The sequence below is a fragment of the Scardinius erythrophthalmus genome, assembly GCF_964197995.2.
Source record: "Scardinius erythrophthalmus genome assembly, chromosome: 6".
Taxonomy (NCBI): Eukaryota; Metazoa; Chordata; class Actinopteri; order Cypriniformes; family Leuciscidae; genus Scardinius; species Scardinius erythrophthalmus.
The window spans coordinates 49,696,724-49,714,479 of NC_138226.1; positions in this window are offsets into that span (position 1 = coordinate 49,696,724).

A 17,756-nucleotide genomic window follows, 5' to 3' on the forward strand; every position below is an offset into this window, starting at 1 on the left:
TGACCCTAGAATTGTATGGGATGCTTACTGTATAGGAACTGTATAGTTCTGAGACTGACTGCGACAAATTAAGAGATTGCTACTTTCTAAACAGCTTGAATATACCACGACTAACCGAAGGCCAGGCTAACTTACTGGAAGGTCCCATTACATTGTTAGAAATTGATACAGCCATTTCATCACTCCAATCGGGCAAATGCCCTGGAGCTGACGGATATCCCGTTGAGTTTTTTAAAGTTTTGAAAGGCAAAATTAATAAATTATTACAGAAAGTATTTAATGCATCTTTTGAACACTCAAGTCTCCCGGGGACTATGTATGTTGCCAATATTACAGTAATACCAAAAAAAGATAAGGACCCAGAATTGCCTTCTTCCTATCGGCCGATAAGCTTGCTAGGAGTAGACATGAAAATATTGTCAAAGGTGTTGGCCAATAGATTAGAGCGGGTTGTATCGGACATAGTAAGCACAGACCAGACTGGAGTTATTAAGGGTCGTCTGTCCTCAAACAATACAAGACGCTTGATTAATATTATCAATCATCTTAATCAACATCAAATACCCGGCGCCATTGTTTCAATGGACGCCGAAAAAGCTTTCGACCGTGTCAAACTGGACTACATGTTCGAAGTGTTAAGAAGATTTGGTTTTAAATCCACTTTTATAAATTGGGTGAAGATCTTGTACAAGATGCCTACAGCCTCTGTCTTGACAAATGGTCTTTTATCCATGCCATTTAAACTTAAACGCGGTACTGCTCAGGGCAGTCCTTTATCACCTTTGTTGTTCTCCTTGGCTATAGAGCCGCTTGCGATAGCCGTCAGACAGAATATAAATATAGGAGGAACTTTAATAGGAACAAAACAGCACAAAATTTTATTATATGCCGATGATATTCTTTTAACCTTAACAGATCTCGATAAATCAATTCCAGCATTGATTGACTGTATTAAAGAATTTGGACAAATATCAGGGTATAAGGCAAATTTTGAAAAGTCAGAAATAATGCCTATAACAAACAGTGATCAGGTCTAGCCGGCTTACGTTAAACCTTTCCGATGGGCACCTAAAGGATTTAAGTATCTAGAAATAAAAATCACACCCAAAGTTGGTCAGCTGTATGCAGAAAATATCAATCCTTTAATTAGTCACTTAAAAGAAAAAGTTACAAGTTGGAAAAAGCTTCCTTTATCAATGCTTGGTAGGATTAACCTTACTAAAATGGTACTACTTCCAAAAATCTCTTATCCAGTGTCAATGCTTTTTGTGTTTTTGAGTCCAAATGATCTTAAGGACATTAATAAACTGATATCAGACTTTATCTGGGCAGGCAGAAAACCTAAGCTTAAAATGGATATTTTACAACTTCCAAAACAACAGGGTGGGTGGGGCTTACCAAAGATTGAGAACTATGTACTGTCTATTCATGCTAGAATTGTTTCAGTGTGGGCAACTGAACATGATGAGACACCTTGGCTTGAGATTGCAAAAGTAATTAGCCAACCCTTCTGTCTTATAAATTTATTAGATAAACGTGCAAGAGAACCTGCAGTTAAAGACAACTATCTAATTAATAATGTTATCAAGACATGGAGTATTTTGAAGAAATTATTTGGGAAGTCACAGGCTCTTAACTTTCTTGCAATTCTGGTAGATATCCCAGATTTAACAGCAGAGGGCGCTGGTCTCAATCTCAAGTCATGGCATGAAGCTGGTATTAGGAGAATGTATGATCTGTGGGACAAAGGTAAATTCAAGACATTTGAAGATATAAGCTCTCAATAAAATATACCTGCCAAAGATTTCTTCAAGTATCTCCAGATCAGGCATTACGTAAAAAAATCAAAGACTGGATCCCTGGAGCTACCAACGAACTGCTACTTGCTTGAAAAAACTCTACTGGACTGTCAGAAGCGAGGACGTTTTGTGTCTAGATTCTATTCTGAGTTACAGACTCTAACAGTAGACAAACTGAAACACTTACGAACAACTTGGAATATGCTGCTTAAAATGTCAATTGACTGAGTCGTGGGAGGAAATAGTAATACTGCCCTCTAGAATATCAATCTGTAATAGTTACAAAGAATTGCATTATTCTACATAATGTTTACATATCACCTTATATATACAGTAAGTACACTCCAGGTGTTTCTCCGAACTGTCCTAAATGTAACTCAGCTAAGGGCACTAGATATCACTGTCTTTGGGAGAGAACATCAGGGCATTCTGGCAGGCAGTATGCAGTGAAATCAGTTTGGTGATAGGACAGACAGCCCCACTCAGCCCACTCATGTGCCTATTGGGGCTTATACCTGACCCTATGAGAGCTCACAAAGAGACTGTTCAGTTTCTTCTAATGCTGGCTCGGAAGGCTATAATGGCCAAATGGGTTGGTAGCGATGCCCCCTCTACTCAGATGTGGAAATCTCTTATGTCTGAAGTTGTAACTCTAGAAAGATTGAGGTATTGTCTCAATGGTAAATCGCACCTGTTTAAAAAATGGGAGAATATTTTAAAGTGTTTAAAGATTAAAAGATCATAAACACAAGTTGGATAAAATGTAGGTAAGTAGTATTAACATATACCATTTGATTGATTTATAACCCTAATGTCACTAGTGATTGACAGGGAATCCATGTGTCACTCAAACTGACTGGTCAGTGGGTGTCAATTGTTTTTACAGGGGGAACGTCTGTATGGGGGAAACTGTTGCTGATTGTATTCCTTTGATTGTTGGGGGTGAAATTCACCCAAGCAGGTATTACTGTAGAATTTAAAATAATCCAAGATATTTTAAATGAACAAAGATATTTGCTTGACTGTTTTTCTATCCCCTCTTTTAGAGACAATGACCATTTGGAGTTCCTAAGGCACAGAGGGGCTGATAGTGATCTAGGCATGCAGGCCAAATGTTTGTACTTTGGGGGGTTGATGAATTGTCACACCTTTAGTACAGTGGTGGGAGTGTAATTATCTGATTGGTCAGTTTGAATGTCTCACAGTTGGGTTTTAGTCACATGGTCAAGGAAAGGATAAAAGAAGATTGTAACTGTTGCTCTGTCTCTTTGATGCTCTGGCTCTCTTCTTCTCTGGGTCCCTTTCTTGGGGGCTCTCTTTTCTTTGTCTCTCTTTATCTCTCTCTCTATCTCTCTCTCTATCTCTCTCTCTCAGGTAACATTTTTCATATATGCTGGGTACAATTAATAATATAAGTTATCATCATCTCATACATATATTTTGTAACTATTTTAAGTGTAACCATAACCATATTTTGTCATTAAACCTTTTCAATTGCAACTAATGTACTAACTAGTTTTGATTTGGTATTGACTTTGAAGTGCTACCTATTGCAATACAATATCGTCACTCTCTATAGCAACGCTCTCCCACAAATATTAAGCTATTGTAACTGCACTTATTTCCGTCGTTGGTATAAGTGGCAGTGGGTGGTAATAGACAAGAAATGTGCAGTTTTCTACCATCTTGCCAATAACGTTTCTTTAGTCATTCGGCAGTTCTTGCAGCTTGAACCACTGCAGGAATTCCACCCTTACATTACGTAACGTTGACACCCTGGGTGTCAAAATCGTTGTTGTTTGATCAATAGGGTAGCCTATATGTTAACTGAGTCAAAGTATTTGAGGAATTTTTTGAATTTTTTTAAATAATTTGAGGATTCAGGAATACCATTACACCTACACCACACTGGCTATATTCGTTAAAATAACATGTCTGGGGATGTTCTTTTAAGCCAAGTCAAGTCAAGTCATCTTCATTTATATAGCGCTTTTAACTATGTAGATTGTTTCAAAGCAGCTTTACAGAGATAAACGTATAATTTAAGGTAACAGTTTTGGCTTTATAGCGGTTCTTTAATAAAGTTATTTCCATCTAAAGTTAGTTTAGATTGATTTGCTTCCGTCGCAACGATTATTTGTTATTAAATTAGGGGCCGCTAAGACGACACCATTCCCTCTACACAGACTTTAAACGCGAACCTGTGAGAAACGCTGATGGCGGTCACATGCGCATTAAGAATTGGTTCTGTAGTTATGTGCGTTTGAATATATGTGCGCAGGTTTGTAATTCCCTACAAGCCAAGCCTAAACAAAGTACTGGTCTTTCCTTATAAATTTTGATACAGAATTTTATTTTATTTTGTCACTTCGGGGTAGGAACACGAAACAAATTTTCCCGACAACGCCTTATCTGTAGAGTGATAAATGTTCTTTTAAGAACAACTGTGTGTGTGTGTGTGTGTGTGTGTGTGTGTGTGTGTGTGTGTGTGTACCTCAGTAAGATCAGTAGTACCTGAACTTTAGGTTTATGTTAATGCCTAAGACAAAGAATCAGACACGTTCATCAAGCCAAAGAGGCCTAATTACCCACACATCCCGTGCTATATTCTTCTCAACAAGAAAATGTGTCGTTTTTTTCTAGAACATCTGTATCTGTTTCCCAACGCCAATAGGATCAGTGTTAAAAAGACAAAGAATCAAACATTTATCTAACTCACAGTGAAGGTGTTTGCGAGTGGAACTGGCGGTGGAACAGGCGAAGAGTGCCTCTGAGGTCGACAAACGCGCCGGCGCGTTTTGCTGGATTTTCTCCACATTGTAGCACTATAAACTTAAATTTCTCCGTCATTTATGGTCATACAGAAAAAAATAAATATAAAAAAAGAATCTGTGGTATTTCTACTTTTGTATGTGTCCACTTCCAATCAAATCAAAACATTGTGCTTTTGTAAAATAAAGAAAATAAACAGTGTGTGCGTTCTGCCTCTCCGTCGCGGTGAACTTTTTTTTCTTGAGCACGTCTATAAACTGAAACAAAACTCAGCGAATACTTGTCACACATTTATGAGCCATACACCTTTATAAACATTTAAGTGTGTACTTTTAAATGATCGGATTCAAAACGAAAACAAATATTCTCTGTTTAAGTAATTTGTATAAAACCAACAAGATTTCCAGCTTCTCAAACGCTTCCTAATTATTTTTAATTCGGCCACGCCCACTCGCGCAAAAGATATTCACATGCAAATCTCCACATGGAACGCGATCGCCCTCATTACCTCAACAACAAAACCCTTCACTTCACTTTTCGTCGAGTTTGAAAGACGTGCCTGAGCTTACATTGGATTTACATCAGAAGAAGAAGAAGAACGATATTTGAAGACAAGAAAGATAAGGTAAGTAATTCTTACATATTAGTTTGCTATTGTTGCATAAATTTCACATTGCAGTTGAACTGTTGCTAGATATATGGTGAATATTATAATATTTAGACCCGTGTTTACTGTTACTGTGTTTGTGGATATCTGCTCAAACGTAGATAGGCTATGTACCTGTATATGGTAGGCCTAACCATAATGTTTTATATTTGATCGCAATCGCGTTTTAATGTATCATATTTTTGATCGCGATCGCGTTTTAATGTATCATATTTTTGATCGCGATCGCGTTTGAATGTATCATATTTTGGAAAAGCAAAACGCTCCAAACGGCTTCATGTTTTTACTATTATCTCATTTCATATCATCATAACGAATGGAAACATTTGAAGTAACATGATAATCAATATATTTTTCTCTAGCTTAGTTGTTACTGAAATCTTTTTGAAAATATATATAGGCTGCTATATTGTTATTATTTTATGCAGCACTGCGCATAGCCTATACCTACAAGGCACAACAAACCTGGTGTTCATTATATATTGTTGGAAACATTTGTGTGAGTGTGTGTGTGTATTCTGTGAATTTTAAAAAGCAATTTTAACAAGAAAAATCTAAAATGTATTCCCAAAATCGTGCAGGCCTTTCTCTTGATATCAGTATGTTCACTTTTTTTTTTCAGGGCCCAGATGCCACTGAGTCCTGCTGACTTAAACATTCACAGTACATGTCTCTGTACATGAACATGGTAAAGTGAAAATCAAACACCTTAGAAAATGAAAGGTATGTACAATGTTTTTAGGAATGGCACAAAGGTCTCTTTCTTCAATAAGTGCTTTTTTGTTGTGTATCTTTGGATTATGTTGTGTTGTAAATAAATCCAAACAATTTTAAAAGCCATTCTTTTTTAAATCTCCTCATTCTTTGTGCAAGGGTGGTCAGAATGATGGGCCCTGATAAGCTCCTAATAGGGCCATTAGGGAGGTTCTTTGTCTTTCTCAGGTGTGGAAAGCTTTCATATTAATGAGGTGATCCGCCTCTTCGCATATTGCTTTCTAACACAAAACACGTCGTAAAATTTTTAAATCAATATATTGTCTTCTCTGAATGAGCAGTCAGGGTGATTCTCACATAGTTTTAGAGCAAATATTCTAGGCTACGTGATACAATTTTCAAAAGTCTTGTGAAGAAATAATCAGTATGGGTTTCATGACCTTATTTCAGTGAGAATTTATTTTTGTATTTTCACAAACCACGCATAAATGTCATTATCTCAAAACTACAAACTTTTACATACATTCTGCTGATATATTATTGTAGCAGAGTTTGTGCTGAATACAGTGTAATTAGACTTTAGCCATGAAAATGTCACAAGTAACAGAAATAACCACAAATGTCAGAGCATGTCAGAACACCTCCAGGGCCCAGAAAACAGCTCAGACCTCAGAGGGTTAATGGTTTTAGGGCAGTTGCTTAGGCTAGCCTAGATGTTTAAAGAATGACACTTCATCAAAAGCTTTCTGGTGATTCTCTGGGCTCGCACACAAAAACATCTTTTTAGTGTATATAAATTTGGTTGTTACTTTTGTTATTTTAGTATTTTTTAAAGAAAATGTTTTAGTTTTTAACCCAACCCATAGTGTGTGTGTGTGTGTGTGTGTGTGTGTTGCAAAACAACAAATTTACATATTTTACTACAAAATTCTGAGTAAAATAAGACACACAGGGATTTTAAACGTTCAAACATTTTATACATTTGTTTGCCATACAAAAAGAAAGAAAAGTTGTCTATTTCCTTTAAATAAAACTTACTTTATTTTATTCTTTAAAACAGACTGATGACCAGCATCTTTTATTAGTACTGTAGCCGAGCAGTTTCCTCACATGAGTAACCTTGTACTGTAAAGTAATGTACCCTTTTTTACTTTTGACAAGCCTACATTTCAATTTATATCTCTGTGTGTGTGTGTGTGTGTAACAACCACAAGGGATACATGTTGACGCCTAAGTTTCGGGTATAGTGCAAACATGCAATACTCAAGAAATCTAATCTTAGTGTAATCTTCGTGTGGTCAGAACACAAAACTTTGTTGAGTGATCCAGACAAAGCTTCATGCTAGAAAATATCATGGAAGTCACTAGCCCTTCAACATCCAGCACAAAATTAAAGAGATGAGCTTAGGATGTTTCGACTATTACCATCTTCTTAGAACCTTGATATCACCTGTTTTTTTATATATATATAGTTAGTTATGTTATGTGTGTGTGTGTGTGTGTGTGTGTGTGTGTGTGTGTGTGTGTGTGTGTGTAAATAATTGTGCTAAACTCTTTGTGTGTATTTTTACACGCCAACATATTCTGTCAGGGGTGTGTCACACCACTCTGATGCAAAGTGTTCACACTCTTGACTAACTTTCAAACATAATATTTATACAGGATTTACTGTATGTGTGTCCAAAACACCTGTAAATTTAAAAAGACCAAATCAGTAATAAAAGAGGGAACAGCATACATTGAAAAGTAACATTTATAATAAATACACAAAATCCATTCGTGAGCAATGAGCAAAGTTTGTTAATTTTATCTTGTAAGTGTTGTTTTATCAGATAGCACTATTTTGTTTGTCGGACTCTCCTTTGAGAACTGTCAACATTCGGTGTTTATAGGAATAAATGCAAATTAAGAATTTGAGTGATAGTCTTTCTGCTTGAGAGTGTTTGACTAAGTTGATATTTTTTAGTGCAACTTTACAGCTATCTATGATGTGGGATCACATGAAGCATCAGCACAAAAACAGTGTGTGTGTGTGTGTGTGTGTGTGTGTGTGTGTGTGTGTGGGTGTGTGTGTGTGGGTGTGGGTGTGGGTGTGTGTGTGTGTGTGTGTGTGTGTCTTCCTTACACTTTGAAAAACAACTGTTTCCTCTAATCTGCTGTAATTTTAGTGAGCTCTAGGTGTTCTCGGCTTCTCCTTGTTCAAATAAGACAATGCTCCCATGAATTTTGGGGTGGTATGTGGATATAGAATGCAGCACAAGGAACTCTTAAATATTTAATCTAATAAAACATCTACGGTGTGTAGTGTCTTTTAAAAACACAGTAAAACAAAGGTATGAAGACATCTTTCTATCAGAGACTTAACAATCTATTTGTAAAACAAAATACAGAGCATCAGAGTACAACGATTTACTAGCAAATCACTTTTGTATGATGTTTTATTAACAAGGTTCGGGAGGAGCACGTTCAGATAATTAACACAAGTGGTGAGCACTCAGCAATCAATGGTGAGAGGTATATATACTCAGCAGTCTCACCTCATTCCATTGACAGTTTTTTGCAGCATGTAGCCAGACAGTATCGTCCTAACAGGTCCGAATCAAGCAATTCCCGTCCGATGAATAATCTCTCGTCTTTGAAGAACCTCTGCCGCAATCCTCTGACCAACATCGCGGGCGTCAGACTTAACAAAAGGGATCATAACCGCGGGTGAAACATCCGCGATCTCCTTCCGCGTATTTCTCTACACCGGTCCATACAACAATTCCCGCCATTAGAGAAATGGTTAGTAAGGCAATGCCGCCCTCTTCACGCGAGGGAAAGGGTCTTCCTCCTTCGCCAGGCCGCCACAGCTGGCCCTAAAGTAAGCCGCGCCGTGCCGCGCCGCGCCGCAGATTGAGTTCCGGCCAGTCCATACTCAACGTTTGCCGGGTCAACTGAGTGAGTGCTCAGCTCGGCCCCTTTTCGTGTCTGTCTTGGTTGAGCTTGACATTGCTTCAGTTGTTTGAGTCACGAGCCAGTCATGCCATCTGTATACAAATTTGATCGGGGGAATGCAGGTTTTAAATTGTTTCCGTACAAATGATTTACTGTCATACAGTAGGTCGCACGTTACGTGCAGATTGTTCACAGAATCATTAAGAATCTATCGTTAACACTTTCCTGCAATTTATCTGCAAAATCTCGTAAAAAAAAAAAAAAAAAAAAAAAGGCTATACAAGCAATGTGTTTCATGCCAAGAGATTAGTAATCCTTAATTGAAACACAGTTAAATAAATACAAGATGCCTACATTTATGCAAGCTTCGTCTTTTACCATTAACCGTCTCTTTTGTACTTAACTAAATAAACTTCAGATAATCAAAATTGTTCTAAACGCAAACTATTATCATTGCTCGGTCATTTAAACTTCAATGTGCATGTCATCTCGCCTCCTTTTCTCGCGTCTTTGATCTAAGCACAAGAAGACGAGCGTCGGTCCGCTAAGCCCCACTCTCCTCCTCCCTTTGTTCAGCCACACACCGCAGGAGCTCAGTTTCTCCAGGTAAGTTTATTCACTGCTGCAGCAGTGATGTCTCCTCTGGTCCTGGAGGAGCTCAATTTCTCTGGTAATTTCTCTAATATTGCAACAGTAATGTCTCCTCCGCTCTCACTAGAGCTCTGTTTCTCTGGCTAATCTTCTCCACTGCCGCAGCAGTGATGTCTCCTATGCTCCCACTGGAGCTCTTTTACTCTGGCTAATGTCTCCACTGTCACAGCAGTGATGTCTCCTATGCTCCCACTGGAGCTCTTTTACTCTGGCTAATCTTCTCCACTGTCACAGCAGTGATGTCTCCTATGCTCCCACTGGAGCTCTTTTACTCTGGCTAATGTCTCCACTGCCGCAGCAGTGATGTCTCCTATGCTCCCACTGGAGCTCTTTTACTCTGGCTAATGTCTCCACTGTCACAGCAGTGATGTCTCCTATAATACTTGATTAAACAAAGTAAGCCTGACCAAACCAAAAAAGGTCACTTCATCTACATTATTAACCTCGCTTCGCAAATCCAACCATACCAGTCAATTCTGGCATATCTGCAATGGAGAAGTTCTCAGGCTAAATCTCCTCTGGAACCCCTGTTCTTAGATGAATCCAAAAAACCCGTGACACGTTTTTGGTTCCAGAAACACCTCAAATCCGTTCTCCAACAGTCAGGCATTTCAGCAAAGAATTTTTCAAGTCACTCATTCCGCATCGGGGCAGCAACTTCAGCAGCCCAAAAAGGCCTCTCCCAACAGCAGATTCAAGCCCTTGGGAGATGGTCCTCCAATGCTTTCCAAAGCTACATCAGGACCAACCGGTTCCATATTTAAAAAGCTCACCAAACCCTCATCGAGTAGAAAAAAAAAAAAAAAAAACCTTTCTCTTCTTTACTGTCTCCTCTTTCTGTCCAGCGAGCATTGGTCTCACAGCGGACGGAGTGAGAACTTTCCCAGTGGAGCACTTACGTTTTCTCTTTCATCCAATGATGCAGTGTGAGAAAATCTCCTGGGCAAGCACTCACTTTCCTGTTTTCCTTTCCGTCCAGCGAGCACTGGTCTCACAGTGGACGGAGTGAGAACTTTCCCAGTGGAGCACTTACGTTTTCTCTTTCATCCAATGATGCAGTGTGAGAAACTCTCCTGGGCAAGCACTCACTTTCCTGTTTTCCTTTCCGTCCAGCGAGCATTGGTCTCACAGCGGACGGAGTGAGAACTTTCCCAGTGGAGCACTTACGTTTTCTCTTTCATCCAATGATGCAGTGTGAGAAAATCTCCTGGGCAAGCACTCACTTTCCTGTTTTCCTTTCCGTCCAGCGAGCACTGGTCTCACAGTGGATGGAGTGAGAACTTTCCCAGTGGAGCACTTACGTTTTCTCTTTCATCCAATGATGCAGTGTGAGAAAATCTCCTGGGCAAGCACTCACTTTCCTGTTTCCTTTCCGTCCAGCGAGCATTGGTCTCACAGCGGACGGAGCGAGAACTTTCCCAGTAGAGTACTAATGTTTTCTCTTTTCTTCCAGCGACGCAGTGTGAGAATCTCAGAGGCAAGCACCCACCTTCCTGTTTCTGTAAACTACAACCGCTCCTCGTTTGCAGACCAACAGGGGCTGTCAGCCGGGCAGGGAGCCACCATTACGGGCCTTCCCGGTCAAGCATCCAGGCCTTCTTGAGATACCAGCCCGCCAACTCGGCACTCATTTGGGGGATCTTTAGTCCGGCGGCTGTCCTCTGCTTTAGCTTTGGGGGGAGTACTCTGGGTTCGGGCTGAACTCCGAGCTCGGAGCCCTCCCTCCGGACAGCACGCCATATACGCATTAAACTTACCCATTCAATTATATGTAAGTGTGAACTCGTGAAATGATGTTTTATTAACAAGGTTCGGGAGGAGCACGTTCAGATAATTAACACAAGTGGAAAGCACTCAGCAATCAATGGTGAGAGGTATAAATACTCAGCAGTCTCACCTCATTCCATTGACAGTTTTTGCAGCATCCCTCCACCACCCCTTCTCCACACTTCTAGTACTAAACACTTACACACGGGGGGAGTACTCTGGGTTCGGGCCGAACTCCGAGCTCGGAGCCCTCCCTCCGGACAGCACGCCATATACGCATTAAACTTACCCATTCAATTATATGTAAGTGTGAACTCGTGAATTGAAGAAAAAAACTAGTTAATCCCACTGAGTGTGGTGTTTTATGACTAGATGAAGGTGTCACATCCTTAGCGCATTACAACCCTGGATGTTTCTCACCTACAGCCCAGCCTCCTGAATTTGGTATTTAAATAAGATTTAGGATAGTAAGTAAAACTCTAGTGTTACAATGGCTTCTCCAAAAACTCCTGAAAACATCTAGAGAGATGTTTGTAACACCAACAAGAACAGCAACAGATGAACAGTTAACAAACTTAAACAGATGAAGACCTTCACTATCCACGCAAGAAAATTAGTTTGACAAAGTTTCTACGTGAAGATGAAGATTTTGTGAAACAGGACTTTCTGATGTCTGATGATCGTGTAGGAAGATTTGTGTTTGACAAGGGGTCACACACACAGTCAAACTCTACGCTATGGAACCTTACGAAGATTATACATCAAATGTGGTTATCTGCTTTTGACTGCCATAGACTTGCCATTTTACTACACCAAAAAAAAAAAAAATTATTGGTATTAGTGAAAAATAAAAATAAAATTGGTACCTTTTTCAACTGGGATGGCACCCGTTGTGTGGTACGTGTCAAACCAGCGTTAAGTCTTACTCTGGTCACGTTCATACACACCATAATGCTGCAAAATGAGTCTATATTTTCAGTGGAGCAACAGTTTTCTCAACAATAGACAAAGCTGAGTTGAGTTTCATTTATTTTGAGCATTGCTAAATGACAGATTAGGGGGTGCTCACCCTGTGGTCTGTGTGGGTCCTAACGCCCCAGTGTAGTGCAGGGACACTATACTGTCAAAGAGCACCGTCCTTCGGATGAGACGTAAAACCGAGGTCCTGACTCTCTGTGGTCATTAAAAATCCCATGGCATTTCTCGTAAAGAGTAGGGGTGTAACCCCGGTGTCCTGGCCACATTCCACACATTGGCCCTTACCAATCATGGCCTCCTAATAATCCCCTTACATTGAAATTGGCTCTATCACTCTCTCTCCTCTCTCCACCTATAGCTGGTGTGTGGTGAGCGTACTGGCGCCGTTGTTCTGTGGCTGCTGTCGCATCATCCAAGTGGATGCTGCACACTGGTGGTGGTTGAGGAGAGACCCCTGATATGATTGTAAAGCGCTTTGGGTGTACAGTAGTACATATGAAAGCGCTATATAAATGCCTCATTCATTCTATTCATTCATTTAATCATGGTGATGGGTGTGAATATGTATTGAATAGGGCCATGTTACAGCAAACCTGAAGATTTGTTCATTGTACTCTATGATATTGCAATGTATTGAGTTGCTTCTGTTTTTATCACTTGTCCCCATCTCTGTGTTCTTTGCTATGTTTAATTGTTTCTTGTTTATTAAAACTGTGATTGGATCCAATGTCCTTTGCTTCTAAGCATTTCTATGATACAGACTTGATCATGTTTTATTCAGATTGTGGAATACTGTTTAAAAGTGTTTGTATATTTTGAAAAACATTTAAATTATTATCGATCTGTGCTGTTATATAACATTGAGTTCTCTTACGAGAGGTTCTCTCGTATTGCGTAGTTGCTTACGCTACGGGAAAGCCTTTCTTTCTCGAGATACTGAAGCCAAAAATTATCCTTAATTTTTATAATCTTGTCAACGCAGTGCGGCAGCCTGCAGACCTAGGGCAAGCTTACTAGCGTGCCCATTGGCTGCCCTGCGGCAACTGCAGCAGCCTACCGCTGAGCCCTTGGCGTGACGTCACGACCAATGAGCGCGCTTGGCGCGCTTAATGCGTCACAGCCCGCGAAAAGGGGTGTGGCTTAGCGTATATAAACAGGGCTCGGAGGCTGCTTCTCTGATTTCTGTCTTTTCAGCGAAGCTCTACGCATCGCTGCTCTCTGAGGAAGCCGCCGTCGAATCAAGCGACCAGCACGCCGAGGATCTCAGCCTGAGGACGCCGGCCGCCTTCGCCGCCTTCAGCTTTCCCTGCCTGCTTCGCTATCCGGCGAATATATCCTTTTACTGCTCTGTGTTGTATGTGTTTGTGTGTTCGCCCCGCGACACACTTTGCATCTAAAAGAGCGCGAGGCGTTGTTGCAAATGCCTCGCTCATCCTGTGGCTCGTGCAGAGCCGCGCTCAGCGACGGAGACCGCCACGTAATCTGCGCTCTCTGCCTGGGTTTCGACCACGCAGCCCGCGCCCTTCACGGGCGGCTGCGAACAGTGTGAGGACTTGCCGATGTCGACCCTGCGGGCTCGACTCGCCATGTTTCACGATCCTCCACCTTCTCCGGCTGCCTCTTCCGGGCCGCGTAAGAAAAAAACGCCGCTCTCAAGGCCTTCCGAGCCGGTGGTTATAGCTGAGCGCTCGCCGGAGCCCCTCCCGCGAGCCTCGCTCTCTCCTTCTCCCCCGCCCTTCACCGACGCGCAGCGGCCGGCCTCTGCCCGCACTGCCGTCGCCTCAGGGGATGAAGCAGACCAGCAGGTTACTCCCCTCTGTCAAGCCGCGCAAACGGCGCCGCTCACAAGGGATGTCAGAACGGACGGTCACGGGCTATAGCTTCCTTTACGTTACAAGGAAGCTACCCCCCCCGGATGACGCACGCCCTCTCCCCCTCTGTTCGAGCCGCGCAAGGCGCCGCTCACAAGGGATGTCAGAAGTAGACGGTCACGGGCTGGCTTCCTTTACGTTATAAGAAAGCTACCCCGCGTCTCGGTCGCGCGCGTCACTCTCCGGCCACCTCCGTTTCTCACACATTTCTCAGTCCCCTCCTAGCTCAGGCGACTAGAAATATCTATATTGCAGTAAACGAGCCTGTTATACACGCACGCCTGCAAACAAACGATGTCACAGCACATAATGACATCTTCCCGCTCTCTCTCCCTTTGTTCGAGCCGCGCAACTGCGCCGTTCTCAAGGGATATCAGAGCGGACGTCACGAGCACCGGCGAAAGGAGGAAGAGAGAGTGTTTTCGTCCCGCTTAGGCCGGACTTCCTCCAATCCTCGCATATTTCTCAGTCCCCTCTAAGTTCAGGCGGCTGGAAATACTATTATTGCAGTAAACGAGCCTGTTGTAATACACACGCGCCTGCAAACAAACGCTCGGTCATATGCTCGCACTGACTGGAAGCTCATGTGTGCCCCTGTGGCTCAGTGGCAGAACATTAGACTTCCGCACCAGAGACCCGTGTTCGAATCCGGCTCTGGCAGCAGAAAAACTTTTTTCTGCTTGCTTCTCTCGAGCTCGCGGCCAGCTTTCTTACATACAGAAAGCAAACCCGCATCTCACGGGATACATATTTCTCAGTCCCCTCTAAGTTCAGGCGGCTGGAAATACTAATACTGCAGTAAACGGGCCTGTTTTAATACACGCGCGCCTGCAAACAAACGCCGAAACGAAACACGACGCTCGGTCATATGCTCGCACTGACCGGAAGCTCATGTGTGCCCCTGTGGCTCAGTGGCAGAACATTAGGCTTCCGCACCAGAGACCCGTGTTCGAATCCGGCTCTGGCAGCAGAAAAAACTTTTTTCTGCTGTCTTCTCCGAGCTCGCGGCCAGCTTTCTTACATACAGAAAGCAAACCCGCATCTCACGGGATACATATTTCTCAGTCCCCTCTAAGTTAGGCGGCTGGAAATACTAATGCTGCAGTAAACGGGCCTGTTTTAATACACGCGCGCCTGCAAACAAACGCCGAAACACGACGCTCGGTCATATGCTCGCACCAACTGGAAGCTCATGTGTGCCCCTGTGGCTCAGTGGCAGAATTTTACGCTTCTGCACTGGAGAACCGTGTTCAAATCCGGCTCTGGCGGCAGAAAATATTTTTTCTGCTGTCTTCTCCGAGCTCGCGGCCAGCTTTCTTACATACAGAAAGCGAACCCGCATCTCACAGGATGGTGCTTGAGTATTTATGAGCGTCTAAACATATGAGCCATCAAAGCATTTGCTCTATAACGCCGATGGTGTTACAAGTGTAGAAAATGTGCCCACTCCCATGTGCTCACTGCTACACACAAACACGGTCCCCATGGTAACGCGTTCAGAGCGCTCTCTCATAAAGCGGTCACACGCCGCTCGAGTAATAAGTGTAGTAAATGTGCCCACAACTCTGTGCTCACATCTACCTGTAACTCGCTCTGCCACTCGGTTACCCCGGGCAACAGCGGCTCAAGCCGAGGGTGTTATAAGTGTAGAAAATGTGCCCACTCCCATGTGCTCACTGCTTCACACAAACATGGTCCCCATGGTAACGCGCATAGAGCGCTCTCTCATAAAGCGGACACAAGCCGCTCGAGTACTAAGTGTAGTAAATGTGCCCACAACTTTGTGCTCACACCTACCCGCTGCTCGCTCTGCCATTCAGTTACCTCGGGTCGCACACCCTCTAAGCTCCCAAACTCTGGCCGTGTCATAAGTGTAAACTCTGCGCCCGCTCAGGTGCACGCGCACTCACTTTTAGACATTACAATCCCCACGCCGCTTTCGCGCCAGGGGTGTTTGTCAGCAAATCGCGCTCCATCCTCTGGGACCGAGCTACCGAACGCTGTACAGCCGGCCAATACTGTTTACCAGCCCCCGTGTTCGAGCACCAGCGGCGCGCACGCCGCTCCATCCTCTCTGATACAGGTTCCCCAATCCCGCGCAGCGCGGCGATCTGAACCCAGAGACCATTCGACCCCTAGCTATGCATGCGGAAGCATGGGAAGCTATTCAGGGCGCGTCAGAATGGGTGCTGAGTACTATAAAACACGGCTATTCGCTTCAATTCGCTCGTCGCCCTCCGCGCTTTCTAGCACAGACGGAGACGAAAGTGAGTTCAGAAGCTGCGCACCTGCTTCAAGCCGAAATAGCGAAGCTACTGCGCAAAAGGGCTATAGAACAGGTTCATCCTTCTCTAAGCGAGTCGAGCCTTTACAGCCGCTACTTCCTCGTACCCAAGAAGGACGGAGCGTTAAGACCTATTTTAGATCTGAGACATCTGAACAAAGCCCTCATGAGACGGCCGTTCAAAATGATCACAACCAGAAAAATCCTCGCGCAGATTTGCCCAGGAGACTGGTTTATCTCTCTCGATCTAAAAGACGCATATTTTCAGATCCAGATAACTCCCCGTCACAGGCCATTCTTGAGATTCGCCTTCAACGGTCGAGTATATCAGTACACAATCCTGCCCTTCGGCCTGTCTTTGGCACCCCGTACATTACGAAATGCATGGACACGGCTCTCGCTCCCCTGAGAAAACAGGGAATGCGAATACTGAATTATCTGGACGATTGGCTTATTCTAGCGCTGTCAGAGACGGAACTTGTGTCTCACGGAACAGCGCTTCTCAGCCATCTGGAGGATCTGGGTCTCTCGGTCACTGACCAAGAGCTCGCTATCGCCCCTTCAGTCAATTTCCTTCTTGGAATAGAACTGGACTCGGTGGCTATGACGGCCAGACTGTCGGAGCAGCGCGCGCGCCGCATCCGCCTCCTCGCCGCATCCCTCCAAATAGGCAGCCGGGTTCCGCTGAGGACATTCCAGCGTATCCTGGGGCATATTGCCTCAGCTGCAGCAGCGCTCCAGCTGGGCTTACTGCGCATGCGCCCGCTTAAACGCTGGCTGAAAGCGCGCGTGCCCCACCGAGCCTGGGTGGCCGGCGGCTTGCGAGTCAGAGTGAATCAGAGCTGCTTTTCAGCCCTGCAGCCCTGGCTGGCAGCCGAATGGTATCACACAGGAGTGACTATGGGAGTGATTTCACACCGGAAAGTTGTCTCGACAGACGCTTCCAACCTAGATTGGGGAGCGCTCTTCGAAGGCAGACCGGTCTATGGCCGCTGGTCAGACCAGGAGAATCTCCTACACATAAACTGTCTAGAGATGCTCGCGGTCGAGAAAGCTCTCAAACACTTCCTCCCATTCCTCCACGGTCACCATGTTCTAGTCCGCACGGACAATACATCGGTAGTGGCCTATGTGAATCGCCAGGGCGGTGTCAGATCAGACGCTCTGCACCCTGGCGGAACGCCTCCTCGTGTGGGCTCAGCACTCTCTGCGCTCGCTGAGAGCCGCGCATGTGCCTGGCCACCTGAGCGAGGGCCCCGACAGACTGTCCAGGGACAGCGTTCCCCCTGGGGAGTGGTCTCAACACCCCCAAACAG